An 18,922-nucleotide genomic window follows, 5' to 3' on the forward strand; every position below is an offset into this window, starting at 1 on the left:
ATATTTTCAAAGCTGTCTTCAGGAATTGGGTGCCTCATTTCTTCTTCTCTCTTCTTCTTTTTTTTTTTCTTTTTCTTTCCTGTAGGCATTAAAATCTCCAAGACAACTCTGGAACCCACAGCCTATGGATTTAGAGGATAGAGACATGAGTGAAGGAAGGGGACACTGTTGCTGTAGGCTCAGATCAGCCCTTGGGGTGGCTGTGCTATTCTGGCACACGAGGGATGTTCTCCAGTTCACACAGGGCTGCACTCAGATCCCAGCACTCCAGGGCATGAAAGCCAGAGAAAACAGGGCATTGCCATGCTGACATCACATGCCAGGTTCATATCACATGCCACGTTCATATCACATGCCATATTCATATCACACGCCATGTTCATATCAGCCCCTTCCCATTATCACACTGCATGTAGGACACTTTTTGCAGGTATTTTCTGGTAGTGAGGAGGGACAGAAAACACACACAAAAAAGTCTTTAACTGAAGAATTAAGTTTGCTTAAAGAGGTCGTGACAAATCACATTTCTCCCTACAAATCTCTGCTGAGCCAGGATCCTCCCTTGTGTAATTTCTGACTTCAATAGGCAAGGGCTGGTCACGAACCGCAATTAGAGCTGGCCAGGAAACAACGGGTTTGTCTCATGGCAACTTCTGAGGTTTCAAAATCTGTTTATGTTCTGCAGAGGAAGCAAAATCAAAACATTTCTAATATGAGATGGGAGTATGTCAAAATGTCCATTTTCTGTGCAGCGAGATCCTCGTTCCTCCGTGGCTCTCCCCCTGCTCTCCTCCCCAGGGCCGGGGCGTGGGGTCTGCGTGCAGCCGGGAGCAATCACGGGGTGGATACGCCTGGGTGCCAAAAGCCTCGATGCTCAAAGCAGCCCATGTGTTTTGATAAAAATAGATGAAGCTGAAAACACCGTGACCGCTCTCGCCCGAAACGTTGGGCTTGTTTGAGATCACGCTGACCTGGTAACGCACCGCGCCAGCACCCCGGTGGGGCAGAGGCCGACCTGAATGTACATGCTCCTCTTCTCTTCAGTACATCTGTCTAGAAACACCTTAAAAATGCGATTTTTTTTTTCTAAGGTCTAGCAAAGACTTTGAAAATATCTGCTCCGTGGGGATATTAAAGGCCCGATGGCATACTTGGCAGGAGTGAACGTCTGCCCAGGAATCACTGGCATTTCCTCTCCTGCCCCACGTGCTTGCTGACCGTCTGTGCCTCCGTTGCTCTCTGTCCCAGATCTGTGTCTCCACTGCTCCTCGTCCCAGAATGACTCAGTGCAGCTGAGTGTTCTGTGTGCAGCTCATAAAGCACTTTGCCATCCTTCCCTTGAAAGCTGCTAATCAGGTATAGCTGGATAGTTTAGTCCTAATGTCATTGTGATGATGAAGTGTCCTTTGACACTGAAAGAAGGCCTGGATGCAGAGGGACTTCTCAAAGCCCCTGTAGCCCAAAACACTGGGGTTTAGCTCATGGTTTTGACTGGCCTGTGCTCTCCCTCATCCCCAACTGCCTCAAAGCCATAGGAAGGCAGGCACTGCCATTGGTGTCCTGGTACACTGCTGCATCTCAACGCATCAGAAAGTGTGGGGAGACATCTGCTCTTCTGTCTCTCTCTTGTCCCTCTTCTACAAGTAGTCAATTGACTTCCATCTCCGCTGCATCACTACCATCCCCAGCATCCCACTGACAACAGTGATGCTTCTGCAGGAAAACACAATTCAAGATGACAAAACGGCAAGATCCCTGGCTCAGAGTGTGTCCGTACTGGCTGTTATTGCAGGACTAATGGCACTATGTGAGCCTAGGAAGAGAAAGGGTGAAGAATTTGAACAGGGGCATTAGCTTCCCAATAGCCTGAGTGCCTTCCTTAGCACATTTCAGACTTTAAAAGCCTTTCTCCAAATAGCTTTCTGCTGGTTTTATCACCAACAGAAAATAGCTTTATGGGAGGAAGGTGGATTTCTTCAGCATGCAGACACAGACGTGTCGATACTGCCCCGAGTTTGTCCTGTCCTCACTCTCTTCTCTATCAGCCTGGCTCTCACTGGGAGCAGCAGCTATTCCTGGGCACTGCCTTGGGCACTTCCCAAAACAGAGAGACAAGTCACACCACTGCAGGGTGGCAAACCAAGGAGCATGATCTGGGTGACTTTGAGTCATGAGTTAGAGGAGATGGTCGATAACGAAAGGATGAGAACAGGAAAACCTTTCCCTAAAGTGTATGTATCTGATGCTAAAGAGCCTGAAAAATTCTCAAAATGCTTCACTTCTTTGTTCCAGACAGCATGTTTCAATTATGTTAACCCTTAGAAAGATTCCTTCCAATAAGCTCAGGCTCATAATCTTTGCTTTGCCATTCTCTTTCAACAGCCAAACACTTATAGACAGCTCTACTATCACAGAGAGACAGGTCCCAGCTCTGCTCCTTCACATCCCCCAGAGTAAACCAATGTGTGCAGAACTGGAGACCACCCTCCCATAGCAACTGTGCACTGTCAACACGCCCCTTCCAGAGACAGGCTGAGAACAAGATCCAGTGAGTCCATGAAGGACTTGTTTCAGGAAAGAGCCAAAATGTCAGCCAAAATGTCAGCAAAATGTCCCTATGCAAGGGACGCAGAGGACACGCAGCGACCGCCAGGCGATGGGACCTGTTGGAACTGTGGGTAAGTCAACCAGAAATGTCGTGTTCATTTCATCTGGTAGCATTTGGTCCATTTATTTTAATTGCAAATAAATGCAAAGCGGAAAGAATGGGTTGTAGTTATTGTTGGAGCAGGGAAAACATTTTGTTCGAAGAGAGGGTTGGTCTTCAACCCTCTGAGTAAAACCCATTGCCCAAACAATAAAGCTTAAAAGATGAGCAAATTGCTGTTTATGGGCTGTTCCAGTACCATACCACTCAGGATGAAGCCAGGGCTGAATACATGCGCAAATTTGCTGCCTAACTCATTAGAAAAACAAGCCTGGTGTGGGATTTGAACCATTTTAAATCATTCACTCAGAGCAAAGAGGAAAGGCCAGAGCAGCAGCAGACAGAGCAATATTAGTGCGAGCATTATTGGTTCAGATCTGCAAACGCTGGTACAGGCAAAACACGTGTGAAGGCCACAGCATTAGTGTAGTTGGCTTGTGGCAGCCTGAAGAAATAACCCAGACAGTGCTACAAGCCAACCAGCCCACCTCAGGCTGGGGAAGGGGAGTGTTTCCCCACACACATTCCAGTTCCTGACCCGGCTCGGGCTGGGAGACATTTGCTCGTCACCCTTCTGTGTGCTGAGCAGCTGGACCAGATTTTGCAAACTCAGGCTGCTTTGGGAAATGCAATGCCTCGCTGGCATGAGGCTATCCAAGCTGGTGCCTATTATGTCGCTCATATTCAATGCTATGAAAACAGGCGTCCTGCACGGAGCGGCTGAGCAAACCTTGTTACACAGTAATTACACAATCAGGCTACAATCTAATTTCGGTGGCCGGGGTGTGGAGGGGAAGTTTTGGTTCCTAGATGCTTGTAGGGGTCTCTGCAATGAAATATGCATATAGACATATTTACAGCCACTGGCAATAAAAATTCTGAGCAATGCTAACTATATTGAGATTCTGCAATGTTGAGAGTGACTTACAAAAGCCCCATGCATCTGGTTAGGCTCAAAAAGACTCTTTGACTCAATAGTCAGACTTTCTGCAATTGAAATGCTCTGCAATTAACAGCCCCTTCTGGAACAGGGCAGGAAAGAGCTTTCAAAACCCATCAAGGTTTTGGGTTTGCTGGTTGGTGGTGGGTTTTTTTTAGATTTTTGCAGCTCTTCCCCTGAATTTGAAAGGAAGCCAAAGCTTTTCAAAGCTTCTCTAAAACAAACAAGCAAAACCAAATCCCCTCTCCACCCTCCTGGAGAGAGGAACACCCTGGATGAGCAAATCACCCTTTACTAGGATGCTTCCCTGGTGGTGAAAGTCCCACAGGCAGAGTGAGGATGGGAGTTTGGGTTTCTCGCCTCCCCATTTTTTCCCCATCCCTGGTTCTCTGCATGGTTTGAACTCAGTTGTTTGCTGTGATGAGGTACAAATATTGCCAAGAGGGGAATTTTATGGTTTTAGTCTACTGAGAAACAGCCTCTAAGAAAGTCCAGTCAGGATGGGTGTGTTCCTATGAAAATTTGACTTTCCCTGTATCCACAATTTTTATGAAACAGTGCTAGTGGTAGAGCTCCCTTTTATTGTTCCTTTCTATGGATACACAGTCTTGTGGCCCTGGGGGGCAGAAACTTGGAGAGTCAAAGCAGAGTCCAGGATTTCTTCTATCTGATGGGCCAAATTCTTTGCCAGTATAAATAGATTGAACTCTGCTCAGTGGGACCGTGGCCATTTATTCCAGCAGAGGACTTGGCCCGCAGTCACAGCCTGTTTCTTTTTTTGAAACCCAAGAGACATGACCCTCACCATGCAGAGGCAGGTCCAGGCTCCACCTGCCATCACTTTCTAGGCACGCAGGGCTATTTTGGTCATTCTATACTTCGCCCTGTGCCCAGGAGACACCCAGGGGGATGGGGGGACACAGAACAGTCTCAGGTTTGGAGAGCCCATGGACATCCCTGTTTTCTGCTGTGTCTCGGGGGAAGGACTGTCAGGTATTGCAGCCTGGATCAGCCCAGCTAAACCAGGAGGAGATTAGGAGTAAATTTGGATGAGATCTACACAAAGGGCTGTGGGCACATGTCCCAGCTTGGCTTTTCACATTGCAGATGTTCATGTAAATTCCCTAGAAAGGACTTTCTTGGACATTTCTCCTCCTGCACCACCTGCTCCGAATTGCTGCATGTTGCACATCCACATGCAGAAATTGCTGCTCACTGCTTCTTCTCCTCTCCTAGGGATGCAGATCTTTGGTCCCTTGGGAGAGGGACCCTGGGGAGTGAAAGCAAGGAGCTGTGCTGTGGCTTTGAGGGACTGAACACCTGTTTGGGGTGAACATCAGGGCTATGGGTTTGGGCTGGCATCACAGCTGAGCAGGTTTTCTCCCACTCGTGAAAATGCACTTTAAAAGTTAATTGATTTACACATCTGTTTTTTACAGGGCGTTTTAAAATAGGAACTCCTGACCCTAAAAAAACAAAAACCCCAACCAACACACAAAAGAATTAAATAAATAATTCAAGTGCTGCATCCACAAGCACAGCCATGTCTAACCCTTCAGCTTCTGCCTTTTAGGGTACATGAAAGCCAGCTGAAGGCTGCAGACCATGGCCAGTCATTGCCCCTTTGAACCAGCACTGCACATACTCACTTCCTGACGCCCATCTGTGGAAAATCACTTTTGCTGCTGCCTCTGCAAAGGTGTTGAGGGGAAGCTCACCTGGCCAGGGCTGCTGGCACACAGCACTCCCCCGTGCCCTCCTCAGCCTATTTTTAGGTTGGTTTTCTGGTAAAATAAAGCTCCTGCAATCATGCTGGCTGTGTTGATGTGTTCCTGGCTGCCTGTCCATCCACCCTCAAATGATTTATGCTTCCCCCAGCCAAGTTTGGTGATACTGATACTGATACTGACGCCAGGAGGATGAAGGCAGGCTCCTCTTCATCCCTTCACCCCCCAGCCCAGGGCAGCACTTGTGCTGGGTGGTGCTTCCTGTATCAGAGATGCAGCCTGGCAAGGGAAGACATTTCCACTCTCACCCTCCTCCTTTTTTCCCTTGTATGACATTTTTACTTCCTAAAAAATTGCATGTGCCCTCTGGACAAGTGATTAAATTAGAAGATCAACAATACATGAAGAAGGAGTGGGATCAATTCACAGAGAAGTGGCTGAAAGCAGTTTATTACATCTTTCATCTTTTTTTTTTTTTTTTTGCTGGGAGATCATTTGCCAAATCATTAAGAGAAAAATCATGTGAACAGGAGGACCAGCAACTAAAAATTGCCTTTCTCTTAACCAATTGATATGGTTACAATACTCTTTTCAATAAAATAATAATAATTAAAAAAAGAGAAATTAGCTAAGATTGCTTTTGAGGTCAGATTCTGGTCTCAGTTACCCCAATACCATAGCAATTCAAGCCATCATGTTCATATTTACCATCAGGACTCTTATGGCAGCTTGTCTGATGATAGATTATGTATGTGCACTCAGTGACTGCTTGCCAAGCCTTCAACCTTTTCCCTGCTTTCACCCCTAGATCAAAGACCCTAGATCAAAGAATATTGTCCATCAACACACAAGCAGCGTTACAGTGCTTCTTGCACCTTACATTGACACCCACTTTCACGTCTTTTTACACCAGCAGAAGTTCAGAAAGCAAGTAAGAATAAAGTAACTTTTCCAAAAAACCTTCCAAAATGAGAGGAGTTGCCAGGTTTTATCAAACAATAATTTCCAGGTGCAGTGAGCTGTCAAAGCACAAGATGTGCTGAACTGGGCTGGGAATAACACTGCTGAAATCACAAAAAAATACTGCAAATCCCAGAGAAAGAAACCCGTAGAGCTCCAGGAGGGGCTTTAGCCTTGTTGCCTTACCCTAATTTTCTCTTGCTCTGTTTTAACCTTATTTGAACTGCTTGTGACTGGCAAGAGCATTGTCTTCTTCTTGAATCTGTCTGGGTTCAGGATATACAAGCCAGAGAAAGATCCAAATCCTGTCAATTATCAGCAGACAGGAGATGATAATGCTCTTGAAATAGGTCCAACATTTAAAAACCCTTGCCATAAAAAGGCAAAAGCTTGTTCAGTCCTAGAAAACAGCAGTGCAAGACCTATCAGAGCTGGGTCACCATGTTTTCATTGAGAGCTGGATCTTCTGCTTTCACTCCATCTCTGCTATTCACATGACTCCACTTAGTAACTGTATCTGATTAGTCTTTGTGTGCAGCGTGCTATTATTTTTTGTTTGTTTGTTTGAATTAGTGCCTCCTGGTTTTTTTCCTCTGTTTCCCAAAATATAGCTGAATTATCTCCTTTACCCCAGAGCTTGGGTGCCTGGTTATTCCCTTTTTGCACAGTAAAGCCCAGCAGCCTCACTGTTGTCATTTTATGGCTGGGATGAGAGAAAACAAAACTCATTTTCATGCAAATCCCCACTGTCTATCAGACATCATAGTTGTCAAGCAGGTCATTAGAGGCCTACTGTGTAAAATGAAGATTACTAATTAGAGCTGAAGAAATAATTTGCAACAAATAATTTATCCAATGAATTTAGATTTTTTTTCTCCTTGTGGAGTCTCTGCAAGTAGGTTGTTACTTTGCCAGAGTTGGGCATTATTTGAAATGTTTTTAACTCATTATGGTCATGTTTGATTCAGATTTTTCATAATTACTTTTCTGAGCTAGGATAGTTAGTTTATGTGGATCGCAGAATTTGGGATTTACCTCCTGGCTCAGGTGCCAAAACGTGGCAAAATAATAAAGACCAGTATGTGCTTGAAAAGTACATTCCATGAACACTGATTACTGTGAACATCACAGCTCCAGAGTAGTCAGGAAATTTTCTGTTAAAATACATTTTTCTAGCAAAAAGCTACTGCAAAATCTATAATTTTATCCAGAGGAAATCTCGCATAAGGCAAAAAGAGCCTCCAGCCTGTGGTGTATTATGCAAGTCTTGTGAGTGAGTATCACCAAAAATAGGAAAAACAAGGAATTTATCCTGCCGCGAAAAGGGAAACAAATGTATCCAGCTGCTGACATTCCCAAAGGCCCTTACACACATCCATTGTGGAAGTAACTGGAAATTAAAACTTATGTGTCATGTTTCATAGTCACAGGAAACAGGATTTAGCAAAATCTGACCAGTTCACTACAATGGAAAATGTCAAAACATGGATTTTGGATAATTTTGATTGAACATTTATCTTCGACTCATGACACATTCTGTTACTTTGGCTCAAAATGTTCATGTGATTCAGCCTGAAGAGAGAAACTGAAAATTTCTATTGATTTTCATCCTGTTACAAAAGTCAGTTTTTGCAGACATTAATTTCGGTTGATGCACTCTATGAACACTCTAAGAAAGGTGGAGCAGGAAGAAAGGAGCAAAATTCACCCAGTGAATTAATTCCAGCATCCAAGCACATATTCACAGGAAGCCTTTTGCAATATTCACCACCTTTATGGATAACATGGGGCAAAGGGACACCTACGACTGATGCTACAAAATCCTGGATTGCAAAGAAGCAGCTTCATTTTCAGCCCTCTAATGAAGCATACGGAGTGCAGCCTTGGAGGGGGTTAAGGGAGTTTCAGTGAATTAAAGACAATTTGTACCAGACTTTTCAATCCCATCTGCTTCCTATCTGGAGCACTTGGTGTTCCCTGAGCTCACTCGCTCACCTTTGTGTTTGCAGGCAGGAGAGGCAGTGTTGGTGGTGAGGAAGGATGGGAGATGGAGAGATACTCAACAGGGAAGGGGGAGAAAACAGAAAGCAGTGAACACTCAAACCTTGCTCGTCTAGTCTAAAGATCTCCTAGGGCAAAGCAGGAAAGGCTGATAAAGCTGCCAAGAGGGGAAAGCTGGCTGGGGAGAAATGGTGAAGGTTTTTTGCTTTGTGAACCTTCCAAACCTTCCATGTCAAACCTCGGGGAAGTCAGGGCAGGATTGTGCTGGGACCTTCTACACCTTCCTTGACTATGGGCTTGGCTAAGAACAGCCAAGTCTTTGTTTGCTGTCACCAAAACCAAAGATGACTTAATGATAACTGCAGAGTAGAAGGGGAGATAGTCTGGGATAAAAGGAGGTCTGAGGTCCAGTAGCATTTATTCTGACTGAATAGCACAGGTGACAAGGAGACATGGTGACCTTGGGGAGGGAGAAAAAAGCAGTGTTAGGGACATTCCCAGCTCGGCCACCACTGCTGTGTGCAACCCTGGGTAAGCCTAATTTCTGTCTGTAAATTGGAAATAACCACTCTTCTTCAAGAGGTGCTTCAAGGTCCCTGGATAACACTTTTTACATAAGACCTAACTTACTATTTTGGTACACAGATGAAAAGCATGCATTGAAAGGAGCCCAGATCAACCCCCAAACCAAGGAAAATCTCATCCTAGACATGCCAGCCCACCTCTTCCACTCACTATCCCTCTCTCATATACAAAATGAGCGCAGCCCAAGCAGTATTTGACTCCACATCAGCCCAGTTGGACCCACAATGTCTGGGTGGGTTTGGAAAGAGGTGAAATGGGCTCGACCAGCTTTGCAACAGAGGCCATCCCCTCTAACCACCTCCCTGTAGGAATGAAGCCTCTCACAGAGCTGCATTGCCGCTGGGGAGACAACAGCAGCGAGGCTGCAAACACAGCACTTCTGTGTTTAAATACATTTTCCCCCAGAGTGAGCATAGGTTTAAAAAAAAAAAAAGAAAAAAGAAAAGAACATTGAAGAGAAAAACGACCTTATTCAAAGCTCAATGGGAATACTCCCCCTGAATTTCAATGAGCTTCAGCAGGCCCATGGGGCTGGATTAGCATAAGAGCTGGGAGGAAGATTTCCAGGTGCTCCCCACACCCAGGGTCAGGTTTTCCAAGAAGAATCAGCACTGATGTGTTTTGCCCTCCAGCTTGGTAATGTGTTTACAGCCAGACAGCCTGGCAATGGCAAGGAGAGTTTCTGTGCTGTGTAAGAAACCCTGGCCACCCAAGATATACCTGTATATTTCTAAAGGAGTTAATCTGTCTTTTCATCCATGGCAGAGGAGGTGCAGGCTCATCCCCGCTGTCCTGGCTGGCTGAGGCGATGCCAGGGCAGGTGCTGGGTCAGGTTTCACCTCCCCAGCCAGGCCTGTGAAGTCTTGTTGAGGTCTCCCTGCCACGGCTGGGAGACCTCAGATTGCACCATCATCATCACCTGGGAATGGGCATGAGATGGGGATGAGGCGAGCAGCATCTCCAGGAGAGACCTGCCCTCCTTTGCAGGAATGTTGGTGGGTGGATGTGCATCAGCCCACAAAGCTTCAGCCCTTCCTCAATGTGGGCACTTTGCCCTTGTGCTGGGCAAAAATTCCTCCCCAGCCTTGTGTCCTCTCTGCAGAGTCTGGACCAGGAGCTGGGACCCAGAAGTACCTCTCTGAGCTGCAAAGATGCCCTGTCTCAGGAGCCTCAGCACAGTATTCCCAGTCTTGTGTGGGCAGACCCCATGAAGACTAAAGAAAGGGCAGCAGCTACTCCTAATACTGTGGTTACTCTTGTTTTGGTGGTGTATGGGGTTTCATCATCATGTCTGGTTTCAGCCAGCAAAAAAACAGGAGTGAATCTCACCAAAATCTCATCAAACCATTGCTGGGTCTATCAGCAGGCAGCAAGCATGCCTGGAAAGGCAGTGACATTTGCAGGAGGTTTTATACAGCTGGGAGGATTTTAACCCTTTCTCCCAGCAAGTTATTAAAAAATTTGTATTTGAGAGAACTGAGAGAGCATAAAAACAAACCAGGCCTGACTGTGCTAACTCCCAGATAACAACGACTCAGTTAAGGTCTCTGAAAGCAGAGGCTTCATCATCAGCTCCCAGGGACATGCCTGTGTGCCTGCTACAGCTCTCGTTATTTTAATGGGGACCTGAATTTGAATTGCAGCTTGATTCTCTGTGCTGCTGTGGACTGAGCACAGCTGGGACCTCACAGCAGCTGCTGCCATGGGAATCTGTTAATGAGAGCAGGATCTGTCTCGCTCTGACTCCGAATTTATCACCTAACCGGGAGTTAGCCTGACCATCTGAGCCCTGGCACCACCTCATCAAAGGCCTAAATGCTTCCTTTGTAATATCTCCCTGAGCTTTTATACTTCAGCTGAAATTTTTAATGAATCCCTAGAATTAGCCCATCCAAATAATTTATTTATGGGTTTATTGTGATGACCTGGTAAGACTCGAGGTTGCTGCAAATGTACCAGTGTAATGCAAGGCACAGCCAGCCCAGACCCTGGTACTGGGTTTTAAATACCTAAAGACATTCTCACCAGCATTATTTCTGTATTATTTTTTTTTAAATGCTGAACTGTATGTTTTAGAATACACAGCTGTCTTTGTTCAGAATAAACCAAAAATAGCAGATTTCCCTCTGCTTAGCTGGGTGTTAAATTATTTACATTTCAAAACCCATAAGTAGAAACAATGACTGCATTTCCAGAGCCTGCTCCTGCTGTCAAATATCCTTTTCTCTTCTGCAACCTAATTTAGACTTCCTTTTTAGAGTTACAGTTTTGCTCCATTTTCAATTATATTAGAGGAACTAAGATTTCAGGCCATTATCTCATCATTCCCATGAATAGCAACAAGAGATGTTCTGTGCAAAGGCACAGACAGCCCTTGTGGTGCCGACATCAGTGGTGGCCTGTGGCTGGGGATGCTTGGACATCACAGGAATCACAGAATGGGTCAGGTCAGAAGGGACTGAAAGCCCAAGGAGAAACCCCAAGGCAAGACAGGATGCAAGATGTGGGTCGGTCTCTTCTCCCAGGTAACAAGCTATAGGACAAGCAGAGATGTCCTCAAGTTGTGCCAGGGGAGGCTTAGATGGGATATTAGGAAAATATTTCTTCAGAGAAAGGGTTGTCAAGCTTTGGAACAGGCTGCCCAAGGAAGTGTTGGAGTCACCAGCCGTGAAGAGATTTAAAAGATATAGTAAATGTGGCACTTAAGGACTTGGTGGTGGACTTGGCAGTGCTGGATTAATGATTGCACTCGATGACCTTAGAGGTCTCTTCCACCTGAATGATTCTATGATCCTGAACCCAAAGCCCAGAGACCAGCTCAGGTCAACAAAACTGCTTGGATAGAGGTTCAAGTTGGGACCTGAACAAGAAGAGGTCTCAAATATCACATAATTTCACGGGGTTGCTTCTCTGAAGGGCTGGCTGAGCCTCAGCTTTTCTTTACTAAACCCCAAATTCCTCTTGGCACCTCCCCATTTCCCGCTTGCCCTCGCCAGGTCCTTTGCCCTGAGGTTGCCAAAGCCCTTGCGCAAGTGCCAGCCACCTTTGCCCTGTTCCCAGTGAAATCCCTGTATGTGTTACCTCTGACATGACGACTAAAAGCCAGTGGGAGCTGAGTGGCAATGGGAAACAAGGAAGACCCTGGCTAAAAACAGAGACCTTAGGTCTATTTTCTGTGTCGGTTGACCAAAACTCATTGTATTTGTTACTCTTGTAGTAGAACGGCATCCCAGTGGTGCCTACTCTTCTTGGACACTTACAAAAGGGGTATCCTGCATCTAACTGGAGTCTCAGCATTGCCAGCCCCCATGATTTTATTACCATCTTCTGATACTTGGAATTTTTCATAAAGCTGCGGCTCTTGGGTGCAAGTAATTAAGTGACGCTCAGCTTTCCCTTGGAAATGAGAAGAAGTTTCTAGTCCTTGTTTTTGAAAAGCTGGAAAATGTGCCTAAAGGCACAGACTCCAAAAGGCAAATTAAAAGAACCAATATGTTTTATCTCTTTCTAAAACAATTGTGATTTAGGGATGGGAATGGGGGGCTTGATTCATGATTTATAGATTCGGTGCTTGGCAGCTCTCTGGTCTCAATGGTGGCTACATGCAGATGGATCTGGGGCTTTCTGGGAGCTTCTCAGTGGTTTTTACCTGCTTCCCCACAGCACTTTTAAACAAAAGCCCCAGAAAAATCTCTGTAAGACTTATTCTACAACAGGCACAATTTAAAAACTGCTCATGGCATTTTATAGCCTGGTTCAGATCTAACCAGGTCTAATCTCATGCATTTAGATTCAAATGGGAGATACTGCCACTCTGCCAACAGGCTGAATGACACCTTTAACTGGGGTGGATGGCACTGAAGATTTGAAAAATGGGTTTCTGCACGTATTTTGAAGGGCTCAGAGCTGGGATTGGCCCTTTTTAAAATCCTGCTGGCATTTACATCACCCCTGTATGTTATTTCTTAACCTCGCTGTGCTGCTGCTTTCTTCCAGACCAGGAGAAGCACCCCTGCTGTGGTGTCCTTCCACGGAGGCTGTCCCAGGGACTTGGCTGATACAAGGGCAGCTGAAATCCACAGGTGGCCCTGGCTGAACCTTCCCCAAAACTGCAGTTGAGTTATCTTTGGAGAAGGGCCCTTGTGGTTTTGGGCTGTGGCTCTCCAGTGCTCCTTCCCTCCCTGTGCAAAGATGGGGCTGTTGGAAGGGCTAAAGCATTTCTGGTGGGCATCTGACCCATCACCTTATGCTGAGGGATCCTCTTATGCAGAGGAAGGGCATTGAGCAGCCATCGTAGCTTCAACAGCAGGGGCTGGGACATGTCTCTGCATGGGCTGTGTGTGTTGGTCCTGGTTTCTGGGTCAAACCCTTCCTGATGAGACTGCACCCAGTTTCAGGGTCAGGAACTGCCTGGCAGCACCCCTTTCCTGCTCCTCAACCTATTCTGACGTGGAGATGTCCTCCTGCCTGTTTGCAGGCTGAGAACTCTCCTCCTCCGGGTGTATCTGGGGGTGTTTATGCTACAGCACTGATCACATGTCCAAGAAGCAGCAGGAATGTGCTGGGTGTTTGCTGACCCTCATGGAAAGCAGGGATGTCAGAGGTCACCGTGGACAAGTCTTCTGCAGGGTTTGTCCTGAATCACGGGTTTCAAGCAAATCCCCATGTGTGGGCATCAGCGGGAGGATCCCAAACACATCTCCCTAATGAAGGGGCAGGGCTTATTCCCACACTCCCTTGCATTGTACTGAATTTTTTTGGTGAAAACCTATCGGGGCCAGCTGAAAGCAAAACAAACCCCCGCCAAGGCTCATCTGCCAGAGAGTGCCCGTGAACTGAGTGCCTGACTTTGCTCGTGGGGTGGTGTAAAACCAGAGCCATGCCCGAGGTGTCACCGGGATGCTGCTCCCCGGCCAGACCTGATACTTCTGGGGGAAGTCGAAGTAAACAGCTCCACCTTAAACTGCAGAGAGCACCTTAAGCTTTCTCTTGGCCTCCTGCCACCGAAACCGCTCCAGGCTGAGCTTTAATCAGAAGGAAGCCTGTGCTTTGCACTGTGGGGGAAGGGGTGGCCAGAAGGACATTTCTCCATTGATTTTTTAATTTTAAAAGTTTATTTCATGCGTGGTGGTGGGTTTTGGGCTGGGTTATTTTTTCCCCTTGAGACGATAAATTTCAAATTGATTTTGCAATCTTGTCTCCCCCATCCTTGTACTCTCCCTTTCAAAGGTAATTGAGGAGAGGTTTCATTTGCCCCCCTGGCATCCCCTGGTCCCCTGTGATGTTCCCTGAAAAGGGTTTGCACAGCTGGGCTTGAGCAGGGACACACTTGGGGAGGTTGGTGGGCAGCTCAATTCAAGGACACCCCTCCCCCCTTCCCCTCCCCCATAGGCATATTTCGGGATAAAGGATGTGTCTCCTCCCTGGAGGGGTCTCAATGGAGCCTGGATACCCTTTGCAAAGCACCCACAGCTCCCCCAGCCTTGGGCTGTGTCCCCAGTCCATGGCTCTCCCTCCAGCCCAGCCAATCAGAGGGTCTATTTTTCACCAGACATTTCTTGCTAATCAGACCATTAGCCCTTGTGCTGATTAACCAGCTAGTTCTCAATTTAATTAAAACATACGTTTTTTTGGAAGAGCCGGAGGTTTCAATCATACTTCATTCTTATCGTTCCAGATCTGATTGGCATCAACCATAATCATAAGGGGAAACCAAAGCAATTAACCCTTTCCCTTGCTGAGGGGGGGCATTTGACTGCTAATTGACTATTCTCCCAGGGAAGCTGCAGATTTTTATAATGCTGCTTTGCACTAGATCCTGAAGATCTCAAGGCATTTATCCTTACTTTCTCAGGGTTTCATTCAAATACAATGCAAAAAAAAATACACCAGCCAGGAATTCCAGCATGGAACCAGTATTGCTATGCAGAGAAAGGGATGTAGGGCCAGATCCTCATGGGAGAACAGAATGGGTGGATTAGGTGAGGTTCCTCTGTCTGAGCAGGGTCCACTGGGTCCTGCCAGCCCCTGGCAGTGCCATGGATGGTCTTCCTGTGTTCAGCCCACGAGCTGGAGTGGGTTTGTGCACTGCTGCAGCCTGGAAGAGGCTTCACAGGTCATAACATGTTTCTAGGCTGTTGGGAAGTGGGAGACTCCAGCAGACAAGTAGGAATTTAGGGTAAGGAGAGACACGATCTGTCGCAATGAACCCCGAACAGTGGGTGTATAATAGCAGAAATGTTCAAATGTTTGTTTTACAGTGAAAATAGTGAGCACTGGGCTCACCTGCGGGAGGGCCTGGGTGGACCCAGCCATGCTTGTCAGGCCCAGGAGGAGGATGCTGAGCCAGATAAGCACCACAACCCCCATACCCAGCTCCATGCCTGTGGAGCATCGGCCTTACATGCTGCAGGGGAATCTGGGACAGGGCTCTTTTTTTTTTTTTTTGGTTTTTTTTTTTTTTTTTAATCTCCTTTGGTATCTCATTACCAACCTCAAAAATATTTGGCTATAACTTACTTTTGAGGTTTGGGCTAAGTCCAGGTACTCCAGCAAGAGAAAAGTTAGAGCTAAATAAATGAGTTCAGGTTCAAACCTCTCCAGCCCTGGCCGCGGGGCGTTCCCCGGCCACAGTCCGGGAGGCCTGGGGTGCTGGGAGAGCCCTTTCACAGGCAAACTGCTGCACAAAAGGCTTTGGAAAGTGTTTTCCAGAGGCAGATAATGGGTGATCTTTCGTCTTGCAAAAAAATCAAGCTAATAATTTGCTCCTCTGCATACCCCCATGATGGCAAGCTGCACCTCTCAGGATTTATTCCTCCCCTCCCCACTTGACCGTGTTTCCCACGGCCCCCGGGGGCACAGCCTGTTCCTCTAAGTTTTTTTTACCCCACCACCAGCCTGGAGTAAATGGGGTGTTTGTAAAAGACCTTCCTCTTTGCTTTGTAATTCCTGTTGGGAGGCAGCCACAGCCCTGCCCAGCTCTCCTCCTCCCATCCCTGTGCACCATCCCAAACACAGGGACACTCTTGCAGCAATGTGGGGGAACCCTTGGTCACCCCACAGCCCTGAGCCTGGGCAAAGCTTTTTTAAGCCTCAGGAGCATTGAGACATTTGCTTTCTCTTTTGCAGGCTGCAGGGAGCACACCCTTGTGCTGGGCTCCTCCTGCACCTGCCTCACCCGGCATCAGGGTGGATATGAAGGAATCCCATGGGGTTTAGGGAACTGCTGAGCTTACTGCTTTTTGTTTCAGATATTGCTTCCGTCAGGAACGGTTTCCTATATCCATCTTCCCAAACACATATGGCCGGATAAAAATAAACAAACACAGATTCACATGCTGGAAAAGATGTGCCTGAAATCTCTCAAACAGGATCCTGTTCAGTCCCAGCAGGAATATCCATGTGGTAGCCTCTGGCATTGGGATGGGCTGTTGTTGGAGGTGGCAGCCTCTTGCCTCAGCTCTCTGTTTTCATTTTGGTCATGCCCTGAGAGCTCTAATGGGATAGGGATCATAGAATCAAGGATCATAGAATCACAGAATCATTAAGGTTGGAAAAGACCTCTGAGGTCGTAGAGTCCAACCATTAACCCAGCGCTGCCAAGCCCATCACTAAACCATGTCTCTAAATGCCACATCTACACAACTTTTTTTAACACTTTCCAGGAATGGTGATTCCACCACTTCCTTGGTCAAGGTGGTGCAGGCTTGGCAGGTTACGTTTTCCATGGGTAAAATTTCCTCACCTGTTGAATGGACACAAATTGCAATTGTAATGAAGGACTTGCAATGTGGTGTATGCACACATTTGTGTGTGCAACCCCAGACTGTGCTCATAGAGTCACCCACCACTGCTTCTGCCCACTCCATAACCTGTCTCTCTACCTGGAAACGGGATGCTGCTGCCTGGCCTTTGGGATGATCCCCCAAAATGGTGCCTAGGACTGCTGGAGAGGTCAGCTGCCACTGAGGTGTGTGTGGAGGTTCTTGCAACACGGACTGCACACACACAAGCTGCTTTGCAGTCATCTACGAGGGAGACATTGGCTCTCTGTGCTCATAGCGCATTTTTCTGCTTGAATTGCTGTAACATCAGCCAAATGAGGAGGGACTGCAAATGATCACAAAAGCAGGGGAACTCCTGGGGTTCAACATGCCGGGAATATCAAGCTACTGTCTGGAAAAATACAAAAAACACTGTTGATTCATTCCTGCAGCCCCTGACATATAAATTAGGTAACTAACCTGACCTGTGACTGTTTCTCCAAGAGACCGGCTGAGACATGACAAATATGCCCTTCAACATACCAGGGCTGATTACTAAGAGTGCTATGGGAATAGCTCAGAGCCTCAGAGTTACATTTTAATAAACAAGATGCCACTTAAGGAAAACCATGATGCTGGTGGAAAGCTCTCGTGTCCCATCCACCTGTCTGCAGAGGAGCTGTGCCAAGAGCCCTGGGCATGGCAGGATGGGTGATATTCAGGGTGTCTTTAGGGAAAATCCTTGCTCCTATTCATAGGAAAAGGACTTTGGATTGGTTTTTGTTTGAAGTATAGGGTTCAGGTTTGGGTGGAGAGTCTTTCCTGGTCATCAGCGTGGACATAGGGTGTCTCTCTGGCTCCTGGGGTGGATGAAGGTGAATATGCACTCTCCATGACCATGAGCTCTTGTGCCCAGGAGTCAAAGCTCCCCAGCCCTTGAACTCATTCTATCAGTATTGCATCTGATGAAAGCAGCTTTCCAGGCATGCAAAAAAAGCTGTTTTATTGCCATCCTGATGGATTTATTGCATGTTGACAGAGCTAGGAGCAGGGCAGCTCCCACCTCCCTCTGCAGTGCTTCTGAATCACCCGTGGGAAATGTTAGGTTCAGCACTTGCTGGGGAGGGGCTGGGCACAAAATACTTGTTTGAACTATTCCCTATTTGTGTTAAGGCCATAAAACCTGTACACCTGTCCCAAAGCCTGAGCTACAAAGAGGCCAAGCCCCAGCTGAGGGGGTGGTTGAGGGGTCTCGCTGGTGGGGGGTACCAGGATTGGGGATGGTACCTGGTCACTCTTTGGAAAGCAGCAGGGCTGGGACAACAATTAAACCTTACTCCTCCAGCTGAGTGCAATTTGCACCACATTATTCCCCACAAAAACAAGGACAGGAGTGTGGCACTGGTAGCACAGCTCAGCTGAGGCTTTGCTGGTTTGTGTGGCTGTGGCTGGGGGAGATTTTGTGGTGCCCGTGGCACAGGAGTCAGAGGTTTACCTGGACAGATTTTCACCTCCTACCTGTTCACATCTATGGACAGCTCAGACATTTGGGGCTGACATCACTTGTGCTTACATCCCCCTGCTCAGCTTTGCTTCCTGCTCCACTCCTCTACCTGCCCCACTGCCCTGGAAGCACCTGTGCAGGACATCCCATCACCTGCCTGGTCCTCTCTGCAGCCACAGCCTCCATCTGCAGATTTTGGCTGGGTGGGACAGGTCTGAGTGCATCCTGCACCAGCATCTCCCACCCTGCTCTAGGGTATGGGCCTGGACACAGTGATGGCCCTGATACTGAGTGTTTCCAGGATGAATTTTTCCCAGCAGAATTACTCCGGCTTGCTTCAGGCTTAGCTAAGGATTCTGTTCCTCTCCCATCTGCCCAAGCCATTTCAATCCTTGAGTTCCAACATGCAATTTCACCACAGTGGCTTTGTTTCAAAGGGTGACCAAACTGCAAATCAGCCCCTTCAAACCCCAGTCATGCACTTTACATTAAGCAATTAAACTGAGCAATAAATATCACTTTGTTGTGAACAAGCCTCCATTTCCTTTCCTATTTTAATAACAATAATGGTCAAACTTCTGTTTAAGAAGCATTTTCTGGCTCTATTAGGAAATGTGCCAACCTATTCAAAGAGACACAGGATTTGTATGGAGAGGTAATAGCTTTTATTAAGCCAAATTATATAATTAGTAAAAAAACAGCCAAGCTTTCAGGCACACAAGCCCTTCTTCAGAC

General features: G+C 46.9%; 1 long non-coding RNA gene across 1 annotated transcript; it reads left to right on the forward strand.

The window, feature by feature from the left end:
- Positions 1-4,547: 4,547 nt before the first annotated feature.
- LOC108495175 lies at positions 4,548-5,239 on the forward strand. Its single transcript, XR_001874020.1, has 3 exons — positions 4,548-4,640; positions 4,884-4,976; positions 5,221-5,239. It is a non-coding gene; the product is annotated as an uncharacterized LOC108495175 (long non-coding RNA).
- The last annotated feature ends 13,683 nt before the right edge of the window (positions 5,240-18,922 follow it).

The sequence above is a fragment of the Lepidothrix coronata genome, unplaced genomic scaffold (genome assembly GCF_001604755.1).
Source record: "Lepidothrix coronata isolate B3197 unplaced genomic scaffold, Lepidothrix_coronata-1.0 Scaffold29, whole genome shotgun sequence".
NCBI lineage: Eukaryota > Metazoa > Chordata > Aves > Passeriformes > Pipridae > Lepidothrix > Lepidothrix coronata.